The 15234-nt window shown below is 32.9% G+C and overlaps 1 protein-coding gene across 6 annotated transcripts in view; it reads right to left on the bottom strand.

The window, feature by feature from the left end:
• The window catches only part of LOC129000963 (neural-cadherin), a 477113-nt gene that overhangs the window by 415166 nt on the left and 46713 nt on the right, over positions 1-15234 (bottom strand). The gene's annotated exons all lie outside the window — the stretch shown is intronic.

Raw genomic sequence — 15234 nt, 5'->3', positions numbered from 1 at the left:
CACTGGACGTCCTCTAGTTACTATTAATAGACATTCACAAATATTTTTCCCCCCTAATATTCGTGAATTCAAGAAAAATTTAGTTTTTAAACTGTTGAAGAATGTTTTAAGACAACAGCGACGCGACCGACAAGAGCGATAAGTTTACTAAGTGAAAAGTGTAAAAAAATATCAACCCGTGTATGAACAGATTTATATTCAAACTAGTATTAAACTAATATTTATGCAATAAAATAAATAATCATCACTCACTTACAAGGAAGACATGAATTGTTGAGCTTGGAACATACCTGAAACAAATATCATTTATTAGATCATATAATACACAGTATAAACCAATCATGTTTTCACAGAATCAGAACGTTAGTGGTAAATGTGTACGTATTGAATTATTCCGTAGGTTAATATAGACTTATTAATATTGCTAGGTTTATTAGGGTTATTTGTAAGTTGATCGAACAATATCGTTCTGATTCGTGGATTACTCCACAACGAGCTGAAATTAAAATAGTTAGTCTACAGTCTATAGTGTAATATGAACATTCATATAAAAAAATGCGTCATGATATAAAATATGATTACTGTACCTATTGTATCTGTCCTTAAAATATCTCATTGAACCTATTGAACAATAAGGTTCATAGCCAAATAACGAATCTCCTGGATTACATTTCTCAAAGTTGTTTTTATCCTAAATATCGTTTTATATCAAACCTCTGTAACATTCGCAATTTCTTTAGCTAGTTCCACATACACGAATTACAGCACAGAAAACATATTACTCTACAGTCACACTAATATACCTTGGTCTCCAGGCAGGGTATTCTACACAGGCTATATTATCACCACGGTGTTTGTTATACGTTCCTACCTCCATGATAGCTTTAGCAATTTCAATGTTTACACCCAATCTCCTAAATGCCCGCTTTAATTAGAGAACATGTTTACCCAAAACTACAAGTCAACATTCCGTCCTCAATTAACCAAGTTTCCGTCGCGGGGTAAATTATAAGTGATTTAATAAGCGTTATTAGTTTATAATCCTAACTAATATGGTCTCAGGTATCCATAACAGTTGAAATTATAACTTTCATTAAGTTCAACGATTTTCGTGTAAAAAATTACTATGATATTTTTTTAAAGCAGACTTGATTTCGAGATTCTATTGTATTAGATTAAAACTGTGTAGAATCATTACAACGTATTTTTCTAAACATACCCGTTCAAAATATATCCGAATGATTACAAAATACTTCAGAAGATTTCGTGGAGATCTTATAATTCTTAGGATAATTACCAATATTCAAATAGTTTTCTTAAGATTGGGGCGCCAAAAATTGATAATACTGTAGTCATATTACATACAAGCGATCAGGAATTAATTCAAGACTTGCTACTGAAGTCATAACTTAAATACAACAAAATAAATACACATTGTATTAGACATTACTTAAGAGCATATAGAATGTTATGGAGGTAGGTAGATAAAAACTAAATGAGACCCTAGTATCCAAAATCGTTTAAGCAAAATACATATTCGCAAAATATACAGGTAAATGTATACCGTGTGTAATCCTAACCTAGTGGTTAGCGTTTCGGATTTCGGCACAAAAGTCACGGGTTCAATTCCCGGAAACTCACAAAACTTTTAGTGGTTTAGACCACTTTCCCATAAGCGTTTGTGTTACTTTGATCATAAATGCCAATCGTGTAGACAATCGAAAATATTGATGATCAGACCTATAATTGTAATTATTAACTCTCATTCACATCATACAAGCCACTCATGGAACAGTCGCTCATCCCGGGGCTATACAGTGTCAAGACCACCTAAGAAACAAGATCCGAAGTTACAAATTAAGGACAATCTAAACCAAGTAAGAACAGACAGGTAAGGGGGTGGTGGGGGATTGTGAGAAGGGGAGATTATCTCTTTATTTACGGCCCCAAATTTGTGCCCGCGTCTTGAGCTAACCCCGCCAGACATATAGCCAGATTAGCATATTGATTTGTTAACGAACGGCCGACCCGACGCTGATGATAGACCACGTTGAAAACTTGAAGCTTGATTTATCCAACTAATTTATATTAATGCGATTATACTTTGACACTGATTCGGTTATTCTGACTACCGCGGTTTGTAGAGTAAATCATAAACATTGACAACCGCATGTTACATTAACAGACGCCGTTTGTTAAATTTGAGGATGGGGTCTGAAGTCCTCTGGCCTAAGGGTAAGGACTTTTTAAGGTTTGCTCAGCTTTCCTCAGAAATGTACCTGCACTGCTTTATTTGTACACATAATATTTGCTTACTAGTGTGTAGACCTAGGAACCAAATTTGTTCTCTTTAGATTGTTAGACGTCTATTTTACAGGTGGTACACGCAGACATCTATCTATATATTAATAGGCAAGCATGTTTCTTTAAAACCTTTTTTCTCAGCTCGTGTGCATCGTAGGTAAAATCTACGCATACCGTTAGAAAGCTATTTTCCTCTAGGTGTGCAGAATCCCTTTATAAATTTAAATAGGCTCAAAGATAAGCACGAAAAATGAGTTTAAAAATTTGAAAAAATTAACATGGGTCTTATGCGTTGCCATGGTGACGAAATAACAACGAAATATAAACAGAAAATCAAAACAAATGGAAGAAACTCCAATCACATGTTTTATTTACAGTGTGGGGTGAAAATAGATAAGTGAGTACAGTACATTAGATATTTTTGGTCGAGTTTCGACCACTGGACGACCTCTCGTACTTATTTAATACGCAAGCAGGTTTTTTGTGACAATTACTCCTCCGAAACTACTGAACTGATTGACATGTTTTTGGTGTCATTGGAAAGAGCGTAACGTGAAGTTGTGCAAGAAACTTTCTGTTTAGGGAAATAATTAGAGAGTGAGGCCCTGGCGCCCTTTAAAGTTTCGTATTTCTCCATAAGGATAACATAGGAGATAATTTTTATTTACAGAAACATATGTTTGTTACTTGAACATAGTCAAAGTCTACTAAATAATAATTGCTGTGTATTATGACTGTTAATGTATACTATATTTCAATCAAGTATTGTATACCTTAAAGTTTACTCATAATGGATCTTACTACTTTATTTTAATTCTGGGAATAGTAAAATTTAGTTGAGATTAAGTTACCACGATTTAGAAAACTTTACTATAATAATATATGTATTTAAAATCACAAATCTTTGACATTTTATTAATTCATTTGAAACAAAAGAGCTGATCGACAAATCAAACAATTCATCTACTTCATGTGAATAACGTTGTTACACAAAAATAGGTTACACAACCAATAACTTGATTTTTTTTACTTGTGGGTGTATTTTGAGTTTGCAGTTATGAAAGCACCAAGCCAAGTAACTTAAGCACTTAAAAATCAGCACTGTTCTTACCCAGACCAATTTCAGTCATGAGCAACTATATTATATGTTGTTTTAAGTAAGGCTACATCTTTTAATAGGTTACACATATTCATTATAGGAAATTTTGACGAGGGTAATCTTCCTGAAGGTAACGTCAAGACTAAAATCTTAGTATTCATGGAAGTGATTTTGTGGTTAAAATATTGTTTTTTTAGTGTTTATTTTTAAAGGTGTTTTCTTCAAGCAGCATTATATGACTCTCAAAATATGCTACATAGGCCTATTGGTTTGATAATATGATAAGAAGTTTTGTTAAATGTGTTTTAAAACATTTTAAAAAATAACTATCGGTACCCTATAACATACCTGAGCACTTATTAAATAAAATACACATACAGCTAGAAAATGGCTGGACTGCTTCTCTTCTAAAGATTTATTATTACTGTATTTAATTTTTGACGTTGAGCCAATATATAACACGATGAATTTGTTTTCTACATTCATATGTAATTTTGCGGGGCATTGAGCCGCACAGGTTCACTAGTATAATATTATTTGTATCCATGATGTAATTATTTTATTGGTGTTGGCTTTGAAAGAGAATGGGTCGACAGATGAAAATGTTTTCAAGTTAAACAATTTACTACAACCATTGACTATTAGATACTGAAATAAACATCCCATCTATATGGACCAGCTGTCGCCATTTTTTTTTTTATATTGGAGTTGTGTGAGCCAGTCACAGAATGCGCTAGAGTCTAAAATTATATTTTATACCTTATTTTTTGGTGCTGACTAGGTTACTGGGTCATAACAGTTACTATAGCTCACCATAAGCATTCCATAAGTTTGACTTGGTAAAAAATTGTATGCATTCAACAGAATTTAGTAATTTAGATCAGCACAATCTGTCGGTCTCACATCAAGTACGACAATTTTGATCAAAAAGCTGGCTACAAATTTAAGATGGGGATGGGATGTCTAGCTACAACTAAACACATTCAATAGCATATTTACATATTAAAACTAATTTAGTGACATATTTGAATCCAAACAGGGATAGGAATGCGTTTTAATTTATGAATGAACAAATCTACCAAAATGCATTTTAAAACTAAACACTGTGTTTATATTATTTCAGTTTTTATTACATCTGATAACACAATAACGTTCATATCAACCAAATAAATCATTCAATTGACTTGTTAAACTAAAACAAATCACAACGAAAATATTAAACCACGTCTCTAGTTTCCTGCGGCAGCGTTAAGGATTACAACGGAAGAGGAAATAAGAAGACTGTGGAACGAATGGTCCAGACAGAATAAGAGAACGTACTTGGCCCGGGGGTGGGTTAGATTGCAGTCGAGGTATTATTGGCTAATAGAAACAAATGTTACCCCCCTTCCCCCCTTACCCCCCCTGGTACCCTGGTCTGAGGTTTGGCCACCGGGCGACTTCTGCTTCTTGGTTTCATTACAGTGGAAACAGGTCAAATGCCTTCGGGACCCCAATACTTCCCTGGTGATGATACACCTAGCCTGCATTTTAAGATTAGATATATTTGTTTACACTTAAAGAGTTCTGTTATACTGAGATGTTTTTGTCGGTTTGTGAGTTTGTAAGAAAGGTTCAAATGAACAAGGTTTTCAGATGCATACATGGTATATTTTTTTAAATATACGGTATGAAATTTGAAACTGATACAAGACAATGCTCTGTTATAGAATTTAAGTACACTCAATAAATTAAGTTTAGAACTTCGATTTTTAAATATTAAAATTTAGTTATTAATGCAGAATGGGCTGTCTTACCCTTTGCATACAATGGTTAAAAAAATCCTTAATATATTAGAAATCAAATTTAGAATCTGTTATAGATTACAAGTTATATAAAACTACGAATATGCAAATTATTTTTTTATTATTTTAAAACATAAGCTGTGTGCCAATTTTTTACCATCCAGTTTAGTTGTGTTACATTACGGTAACTGTAGGATCACATTCTACCTTATTAGGATTTGAAGTTTTAATTTTCTTATTCACTAACAACATTCAACTTTTCATCCTGTAAGAATAGCGTATAAATATTACTAAAACTTCTGGTTTCTAACATAGCCTACTTAACACTTTATCAAAACCATTAGTAATTTCTCATCTCAAAAGAATGCGTTTAAAGTTCACCGATTCAGGATCTTCGATAAGAAACAAATCACAATTTACAAGTCAAATCAACTTTGAGAAGCTGTAAAAGAAAAGAGCAAAGTTTTGAAGGGCCGAGTCCACCTGTTACTTGCAAAAACCCTTCCAACTCTGGTCCGGAGTTTGCTACCGATGACTCTTCACAAACGAGTTATTTAATTAATTAATTAATTGTAAATTCAATTTCGTAATTAAAGAAGTTTTATAAACACAGTATTTGACTAAGTAAAAATATTATTGAGCTGCAAACCTACACATAAAACCATTCACTTTGGATACTGCATACTTCTCATCCCGTGATGACTATGAAGCCTGTGACCATGAGTCATGCTCGGTTACGGCTGAAAATGCTAATAGTGATGTCAACTTGGACTTTTTTTATTTCAGGTCAAGTTTTGTAGTATACCCTTGGATTACTTCCAATATAATTCTAAAATTCAGAATTCAGAATTCTAAAATTGATCGCTTAGTTTTATTCTACTCGTACAAAGTCCCGCATTCCCTATGGTATGAATCTATTTAAAAAAAATCTAAACACAAAGATTAAAAACCATCAGACAAAAATCCACCGTAATACGATCTTTAATGTAGTTTTGAAATACGAATAGGCTGTTATCAGAAACTAAACGAATATACATTTATCAATGTACCTTTGGGAGCAAATTTTCACTGCGTTATTTGATCAAACGATAACTGTTTTAGTTGTTGGTTTTTCCCAAGTAATAGCAAATTCATTTATTTTATTGATATAAATTAACATTTCTCAGTATACCCGTGGCATAATTTTTTCCACGAGTTATTCATTTGAATAGTAATTGTATGTTTGCTATTGATTTGTCCTGATTATTATTGTCTCCTAATAATTGTGCCTTCTAGGAAAAATTATTAACTAAGTTAATTGACTTTACTTGAAGATGTACAAACTTCATAATGCTTATGTTGACCCATTTACGTGTTTCAGTTGCAAAAGGTATTATTTTTCGCAATAAGACACCTGATTTCTTTAACCCCTCTCACTCAGTCTTCAAAGTAGATTCCAAAAGAGCTCCCTTCCCTCAATAAGCTAAAGTAACATCAAGGGGTGCGGGATGCTGACTGAGTCGTTGGGTTATTATGAACCGGAAGCACTTTTAGCCAAAACAACCCCTCTTAAAAACAACTCATTTGGATTCCTTAGGGACGTTTTTTCAGACCTCAGATGTTTTTGAGACTCTTGCTCTAACGATTATTTCGCCATTCATTGTTACTGTTACTGCTTTAAAATTGTGCTGTAGAATTGTATGTATAAAATTGGTATACAAATGTGCTACGTGAAATTAAAATTGTATAAAAAAGTATTCTTGGGGTTTTTGTTCTACATTTTTTAATTATTAAAAACTTTCATTTTTACTCTTTAGATATTGTGATGTTACACGTGAAAAAACCCCTTTATTATTGAGAAAGTTGAGCATATTTTGGTTAGATATTTTTCACGGTTAATAGCAAAATATACTATTACTGTATTATGAAGGCAACTTTGGAAATCTGTGTAGCAAAAATTACACAATTTTTAATAACTCAGTTATTTTATGCATGTCGCCTATAATTTATAAACTAAAATGTATGTATACACTGTCAATTTTTTTATGTATGTGTCGTGGAACACTCCGTTTGTATTTAAAATAAACCATAAGAGGCAAAAGATGTAGGATGCATGTCAATTTCACTTTGAAAAATAATGCTGTTTAGATCCGAAAATAGATTTGCTTAGCATTTGACCATAACTAACTACCCATTAATTTATTGATACAGTAATGTTTTCACAAGGTTTTATATGTCTACAATTAAACATTTTAGGCATTGTATTAAGTTATATCATTCCCATAACTTATAGCTATATCATCATTGTCTAAAACCAATTGATTTTCATACTGTAATGTCTTCTTAAATTGACACTACTGTGTTTAGCCAATCGGTGATAAATTGTGATAAATCAAGAATACTTCTTCTAAAATGAATGCGAAACAAACAATATACGTATTTGATTGTGAATTATTACTGTACAATAACACACAACCCAGATGAGTTTGACCACATTTGCGCCATTTTGGTTTTGGTTGTCACATTTTCTTGTCACTCAATCAGTCAATCTCTGGCCATAACCTGACGATCTGACAAACAGCTGACGACTGACCGCCATTATCAATCAGCTGATAAAAAAAACCTCCTCTCACGTCCAGCAATGGAGGATGAAAATTAATATTTTAAATTTACATTTCAACCCGATAAACTTTTCAATCATCACGAAATATTGTTGGAAGGTAATTCTAGCTAAAATCAAAGTTTCTTTTGGTTCTAAAAGGTGTTAAGAAGTCTCTACGTTATTTATTTAACCCTCATTTTAGGTTGTCTTTAAACTTAATGCAAAAGTAAGCGAAGCCTCTTTTACATTTGCAATGGCCAATGTTGAATAAACTCCCGATTCAGTGCCTCTTCTTAAAACAACTTTGCAATCTATTTATTTAGCAGGACAGAGTAATTGGAGTGGATAAAATCGTTTGAAGTGTCAATTCTCACCGAACCATCAAACAACCATAAACTGCAACATTTTAGATGTTTTGTGAATAAGTCTACATTAACAGTAAAATCTGACTGTAACCTGTTTTTTGAAATGTACCAAAAGTTGATAGTATGTTAAGTCTATTGGAAAACCATCGATAAAGTCTCAAGCAAATAATCTATGCTACCTACACAACAAATGATGCTAAGGGCTATTTTACCTTCAATGCAGAATTATTTTAAATGTACTATGGAAAATTAAGTTATTTTGGTTAGAATTTTAACTTAATTAAGAAAATTTGAAAAGCAACATCGGATCAATTAAAATATCTGCCGTTTGGTTGAATTCATTCGGTGACCTTCTAGGTTCTTAAATACCTTAACTTGTATTGGCTAATGTCATAATTACAATCAATGACGAAATTTATAACCATTCATCAATCAAGTTATTTGAAACAATAGTCGTGAGGTGTAGATTAGTTCCTAGTTCATATTCGTTTAGTCTTGGGTAGTCTTTCCAGTTTATTGAGTTATTTCTGAATATTTCCTAATTGCAATAAACAAAAAAATCTAAATATTGTTCGACCATAAAAATATAGTATTAGGAAAAACTGTTATTGTGTTTCTTCAGACATTCGAACAATTACACGATTTAGAATTTCTCTAGTCACAAAGACATAGCGTTGGTAACCTTATCCTCGAACATTGTCAAATCAGTATTCTTCGAGTGCAAAAACAAACCATACCTCATCACTTATGAAGTGTTACTATTTGTCTCAGAAACCAATTTCAGCAAGGTTAAACTTGTTTTACAAACGCGTCATTCCATTGTTGCATTGTTGCAGGAACTGCACGACTACACAAACAGCTGTGGATAACAAGCGTTCTGACACCTCACGCATCTGACAGAGGTCAACAAACAAACAAACAGACAAACAGACAGGTCAGGCGGATTGTACCAATGTCTTTACTATGTCATTATCACGGCCTACCTGTCAGACCCACGATATATCTGTGTCTTCATCTGTGGCCCACACACACACGCACACACACGTGGTTAAACAGGTGGGAACAGCCATACGTCAAGTGTGGCGTGGCCATTACTAATATTTAAATAGACAGTCGTTTATCTCCCATTCACAATGGCTAATGGTAATGAATCCAGGCTTTCAGGCTTTCTACGCTTTCAGCTTGATTGGTTTGAAGCTCAAAAGCTGCGTGATGTAAAATGGCAGGTGGATCTTGCGAGGCTACATTAAAATCGTTGAGAGGTTGATTGAAGTATATTTCTAATTTGGTTATAATGTGTAGTATTTTATGTTATGAAATAGCTTGTAAATAGACGTCTTTTTCGGTTTATTGTTAATTAATGTGACTAAAAGGTCAAATGATTACTGAAAAAAGCATTGTGAACTACCTAAAACACTATCTTCAACGTATATTTGGGGATCAAATATTGGTGTTAACCAAAAACGGTTCTAATTAACATTGATCGTATTATAAGTTTAACAGTTATATGTTTTTGGTAGTTAGTATATGGTTGGTAGTTAAATTATCCTATCTAAGGAAACAGATAGTCAGTGAAAAAGCTCCTTAAGACACCTCACTCTATACTACACACATCTTTTAACCATCACAGTTGGGTAACCATCTTAATATGTACAGTGATAATAGATTTAACAGAACTTCTTCTAAATTTATAACAATACACCCACGTTCAATCACTAAGCGTGAACCCACTATCACGTTCACCCCAGTGTATTTCAACCAAAACAGCACATTGCAAGTTCTATGATTCCTTTGTACAACAAGTTGACCAAGAAAGTTAGGTGGAGTTAAAGTGGCCACTGACTGTCCTAATGTACAGGAGCAAGGAGAACTAGACTAATCTAATCTACAATTCGCTTGGCATACAACTCCCCCTGTGACAACAGCATCTCATATTCCTCAGTTTCTTGAAAATACATAATAAACTAAAGCTAAATTAGAAGTTATGCAAAATGATTTGAGTCTAGACATAATTGAATGTTAACAAATTGACGATTTAATTTAATTAAGTGTAAAACCATTTCATCTAGTTAAATTAAACTGTTTTAATTTATTACTATACACACTGTAAAACTATACGATGCAATTTCATCTAATTGAATTGTCATACATGGACGACTAAGTTTATGTTCTGTTTAAGTACTTGGACTTGGAATTTATACTGCGAATTGAAAGCAAATTGAAAACGTAGAGATAGTTTGGAACATGAAAAAAAAACTCTCTTTAATTAGTAAGATCGTGTTTTAATAGCTCTTGTAATATCACTGCTTCATGGTTTCCATAAGGAGCATTTAAAATCTTGTGAATTTAATAACTGATACTACCTAGTTATTATTTTTCACACTAAATATATTTTTCAACATAAATGACTACATTTAATGTATAAAGATGTTTAGTATGTATGTAACTTCCACGAATGTTATAGCAGTCATAAGTAAAAAATACTCTGTTTGCCTTATAATATTTAGTATCTTTCAGTTTAAGCGAGCCCAACTTCATTGAGTATTCAACAAATATGCAATAATTGTTTGGATACTTAAGAGTAAAATATATTTTTGAACGATCGTATTTTTTTAATGGTAAAGTTTTGAACTACTAAATACGCTAAAATAACATTACATAATAACAAACTGGTACATTTACGATTGTTATATTCGTATTGCTTCACATTACGCTCGATATCATGTGATCCAGTTCGGTATGATCGAGTCATAATACAATAATGATCGCATGTCACTGGCCATTACAATCAGTGCGCTTTGATTTGATCAACCCCACCTCACGACATCTGTTGAAATTGTACATCTATTATGTTTCATTGTATCAAGTTTCGTATCACATTTTATTTTGCATTTAGACTAACCTGATTACAACAGGTCAACAATAATTAGTTTTGAATTTCTTGATGATTTGCAGGGGGATTTTGGAAGGTAATACATGTGAATTGAGACTTATGCATCTTGGTATTTCGTATTTTAAAGGCTCGTTTCCCATCTTCGATTTCTAAAATGTTACGACTTTTTTGAAAATGGCTTCTGGTGCGATCTTTAAGAATCTTCACAAAATTAGAAGATAAATCTGGTGACATCAGTAAACCCGATTGCTGGAGCACGAGTGTTAGATTAAAATTAGCAGTTAGATAAAATCATTTATTTTATTTCCTCCTCTTTTTCTCAATCAATTGCTCTAGCGATTTATATAAGCTATAGCGGTTAATGTATTAGCCTTGTCATGTTCAAATGTTGTGTCCACTCAAAAGCTTAATTCAGGTTCTATATCCTGAAATGTAGGTAGTACATATGTTTTTCTAATCAAAAATTTAAACTTACCATCACTAACATTTATTTAAAATTAGTTTATCCAATATTTTTTTCAGGTGAAGGAATTCCTCTTTCCAAAGATATGACCAATGTTCTTCAATTAACAACTAAAACTTCTTTAAGTGTCCTTTTTTAAATGGATAATTTTCATTTCCTTCAATATCGATGTTAATGAACTTATTGACTTAAAGCAACTAAAAGATAGAATCAATTTCGTCCAACCAAACGTGAAGCCTTGCTTGTACTAGGTTTTCAGAGTGTATCGTTTCTTAATTACCTTAAATATTAATGAATTTCATTTTTTATCTCAAACTACGTGTTTCTGAACAGCTTTAAACAGTTATTATTGACACACTCGGTGTTATAAAGTATTCGCCCATAAGCGAGTGATATCATTGCCCCTTATGATCTTCCACCTGTCTCATGTACAGATAATTACAGGTGTATGGTGACAGTGAGCGGGCCTAACTAAGGTCAAGGGTCAGGAGTTACGGACCGTGACCTGAGTACAAGGATCATGTTGCCAACACTGCTACCAACTTACATCAACGACGTCAGTAACTGCGTTATAACATGGATAAAACATACTCCCTCAGTAGATTAATTATCCTTAAATGGATCAACTGAAGACAATCATAAAAAATAACTCATCCCCTAGTTATATTATATAACCAAAAAGTAAAGCAAAAATCATTAAATTAACACTTATATAAACAAAATTTCATCGACACTAGCTATCAGTGTCACCGAGCATGAACAAGGGACGAAAAACTAGCTTCAAAAATTTACAATGGGATGAGAAGTCTACTTGTAATGGTTAGTCTATGGTAATAATAATTTATGATATTTGTCTGTCTTTGTAACTGTCGTTGGTTGCATTGTAAAATCAAATTATTTATTTATCCAGACTACAGAAAAGTGCTAATGCATATTTTTTACCTAATCCCTGCAAGTTATAAAATTTTAGAAATTTCCTACCTTCCCATCCTAGGTACAAGGCTATAAGTAACAAGGCTTTTGACCAGAATCGTTTTACACCATGGCCTATAGGGTCGCAGCATTAACACATAGCTAAAATCTTTGGGTTACTGACAGTATTTTAACCCGCGAGCCCGCGACCTCCGGGACCGAATTCTCACGCTCAACCATAACAACTAGACCAGCTCCCTACGCGTATAATATTGGTCTCTGCAAGAAAATGGTGTTTCAGATTCAACTATTCAAACCTCGTATTTATCAACGAAATTACATACATCACAGATTAACATGTTTTAGTGGAAAGTGATTTTCATACCATAAAAAATGTCTGTTTGATTCCGAAATGTTTCATTTCAACGAAATTTGGAACGACCAAGCTAAGTACTTTTGGAAATGTACTTTTAGGAATTGGTATTGGGTTGGTATTAAAATCTATATTAGCGCAATAATCTATCTCAAGATGTATAATAAAAACTACACGCTTCTACAGAGCGATACATAGAATGAAGATGGACTAATGTATAAATTATTTATTCTGGTCAACAACTTTTCTCCAAACTCGTTATTACTGTTTAAACAACACCATGAAAAAATGTCTCTATAATCTACAAGGTAATCTACAGCAAAACCGCACACACTCATATAGTGCATCAAAACACGTGCAATATGCAATATGCAATAATGCATCAAGGAATGCCCAAGATAACGATCGGTCTGTGAGATTGCACGCAATAACAACTTCTTGAGATTGCGTACAGACGCAGGAGCATCAAGAATACATTATTCATGGAAATCTTGACAAAACTTTCGAAACAGGATTATTATAATTGGATGTAGAGCGAGTTAAAGAACGGAATAACATCATTAATGCGATTACAGCGTAAGGCGATTCTGTGAGTACTTCCCTCCAAATTGTGTGGTAAGCTTGCAACTTTTAGCTTTAATTACACATTTTTAAATACGAGAGAACACTGTAATGAATGTGTTAAATTATTTTGTAATGCATGAAAATATGTATTTGTATGAAATGTTACTCTTCAATGAAATTTATCTAGCTCGACTGTTTTGGGAACTAAAAACATCGAGGTAATTTTATATTTCGAATAAATTTAACTAAAACGAAGGGTTGTAGCGTTTACCTAACAAAACATAATTTATTTCATAGTATTCGTATGCCTATACTTCTCTAATGTCGTCTTGTATGTAAAAAATATATAGGCATGGACTCAAATAATTAAAGAAACAGAAAGAGAACCTAGAACTGTGCTAACTCATATACTGTAGCCTATGCCAATAGGTAAGCTAATAGGATGATTATGTCCTGATAAATTTAATTTATTCTTCTAATTTTCTTTATTTTATTAAAAGAACTTAACAATTCTGTTGGTATCCTTTTCGACCCATAACAATGTGTACTGTACTTGTATATATTTTTTGAAAGACGAATACAGTACTAACTCGCCTTAAAGGTTAGGTTAGAGTAAAAACTTCACTCTCGGATCTTCACTGAATTTTAATTTCCTTTGATAGTTCCCATGTAAAATGAAATTATATTATATTTTTCTGCTTTGAATCAACGAATTAGGAGATACAATCAAACTAATATTATTAAACAAATAATACAAATTAGTATGTCCACTTCTACAAATACTAAAAAATAAGTGTCAGCCATAGAAAGTTATAGTTAAAATCATTTTTAAAATGTAATACTAATCAGCGGATATTCATGATGGGCTAAGAAAATTAGGCGAACTTTTCAAACGTATTTACACTGTAATGTTATTTTTACGTTAAAAACGGGTAAAGCGTCCACAAAACATCATAAGATATCTAAACAGTTCAACAGGAACAAGGATCTACATCAAAGCACAATCAACATTCTTGTCTTAACAGAGGAGTTGAGTATGATGTACCTTAGTTAAGAGACTGGGTATGTATAGGGATGGTTAGGTAGGTGGAGGGGAGGGGGCATAACATACGAGCTAAGAAGCAGTGATGCATTAACTTGCCTTGACAATCTTAAGACCTTCTAAACACTTTAGCTAACTACAGTAGTCAATCAAAGTACATAACGTCGCCTAAGTTGAATTTGTATTCACAACTTTTTTTAAATTTTAACCAACCAATGGTTAAAACCAAACAATGGTGATAGATTTAAAAACATTTGCTGGATTAGAATACGAGAAAATACACGAACATTGGTTTATGATGACAAAAGGAAAACTTTGATTTTAATGGAACATACAATTTCCTTTGCATATTCACATAACAGTGTGGCTGCAATCATTTAATAGCAGCTTTTACAAGCGTCGTCACAGCAACCTCTGACGCGGAATGGTTGCCCACTCGCCGAACGACATTCAATACAAAATAATCTGGGATGGAAAATTATTTTTAGTTCAGTTCTGCATAATAGAAGGGTATTTCGTAAGCACTCAGCTAAAACGTATTATCATAAATGTATTGTTTGCCAGCCAAAAACACTGACTAGATTAATTATTAATCCATCAACATCAGAAATGAGTTTTCATCAGGGTCAAAAGACCTAATTATTTATTCATTTTTCGTTACACATGATGGGAATTACAGAGCTTAACCTAGACACAATCGTGACAAAAATCCAATTTTATTTATATCCATATTATGATATCAGTAGTATGAAAAACAGCACGTGCAAATAAGTATTTTAGCATGTTAAGATGGCAGTACGAGGAGTTAAGATGTGTAGGTGAGTGTAGAGGAACGTGCTGTTTTTCACCGCCCA

Source organism: Macrosteles quadrilineatus, unplaced genomic scaffold (genome assembly GCF_028750875.1).
Source record: "Macrosteles quadrilineatus isolate MER2022 unplaced genomic scaffold, UCM_ALF_1.0 Scaffold_8__2_contigs__length_117827958, whole genome shotgun sequence".
Taxonomy (NCBI): domain Eukaryota; kingdom Metazoa; phylum Arthropoda; class Insecta; order Hemiptera; family Cicadellidae; genus Macrosteles; species Macrosteles quadrilineatus.
Note: the sequence above shows the minus strand (reverse complement) of the source record. Positions and strands in the feature narration are given on the sequence as shown.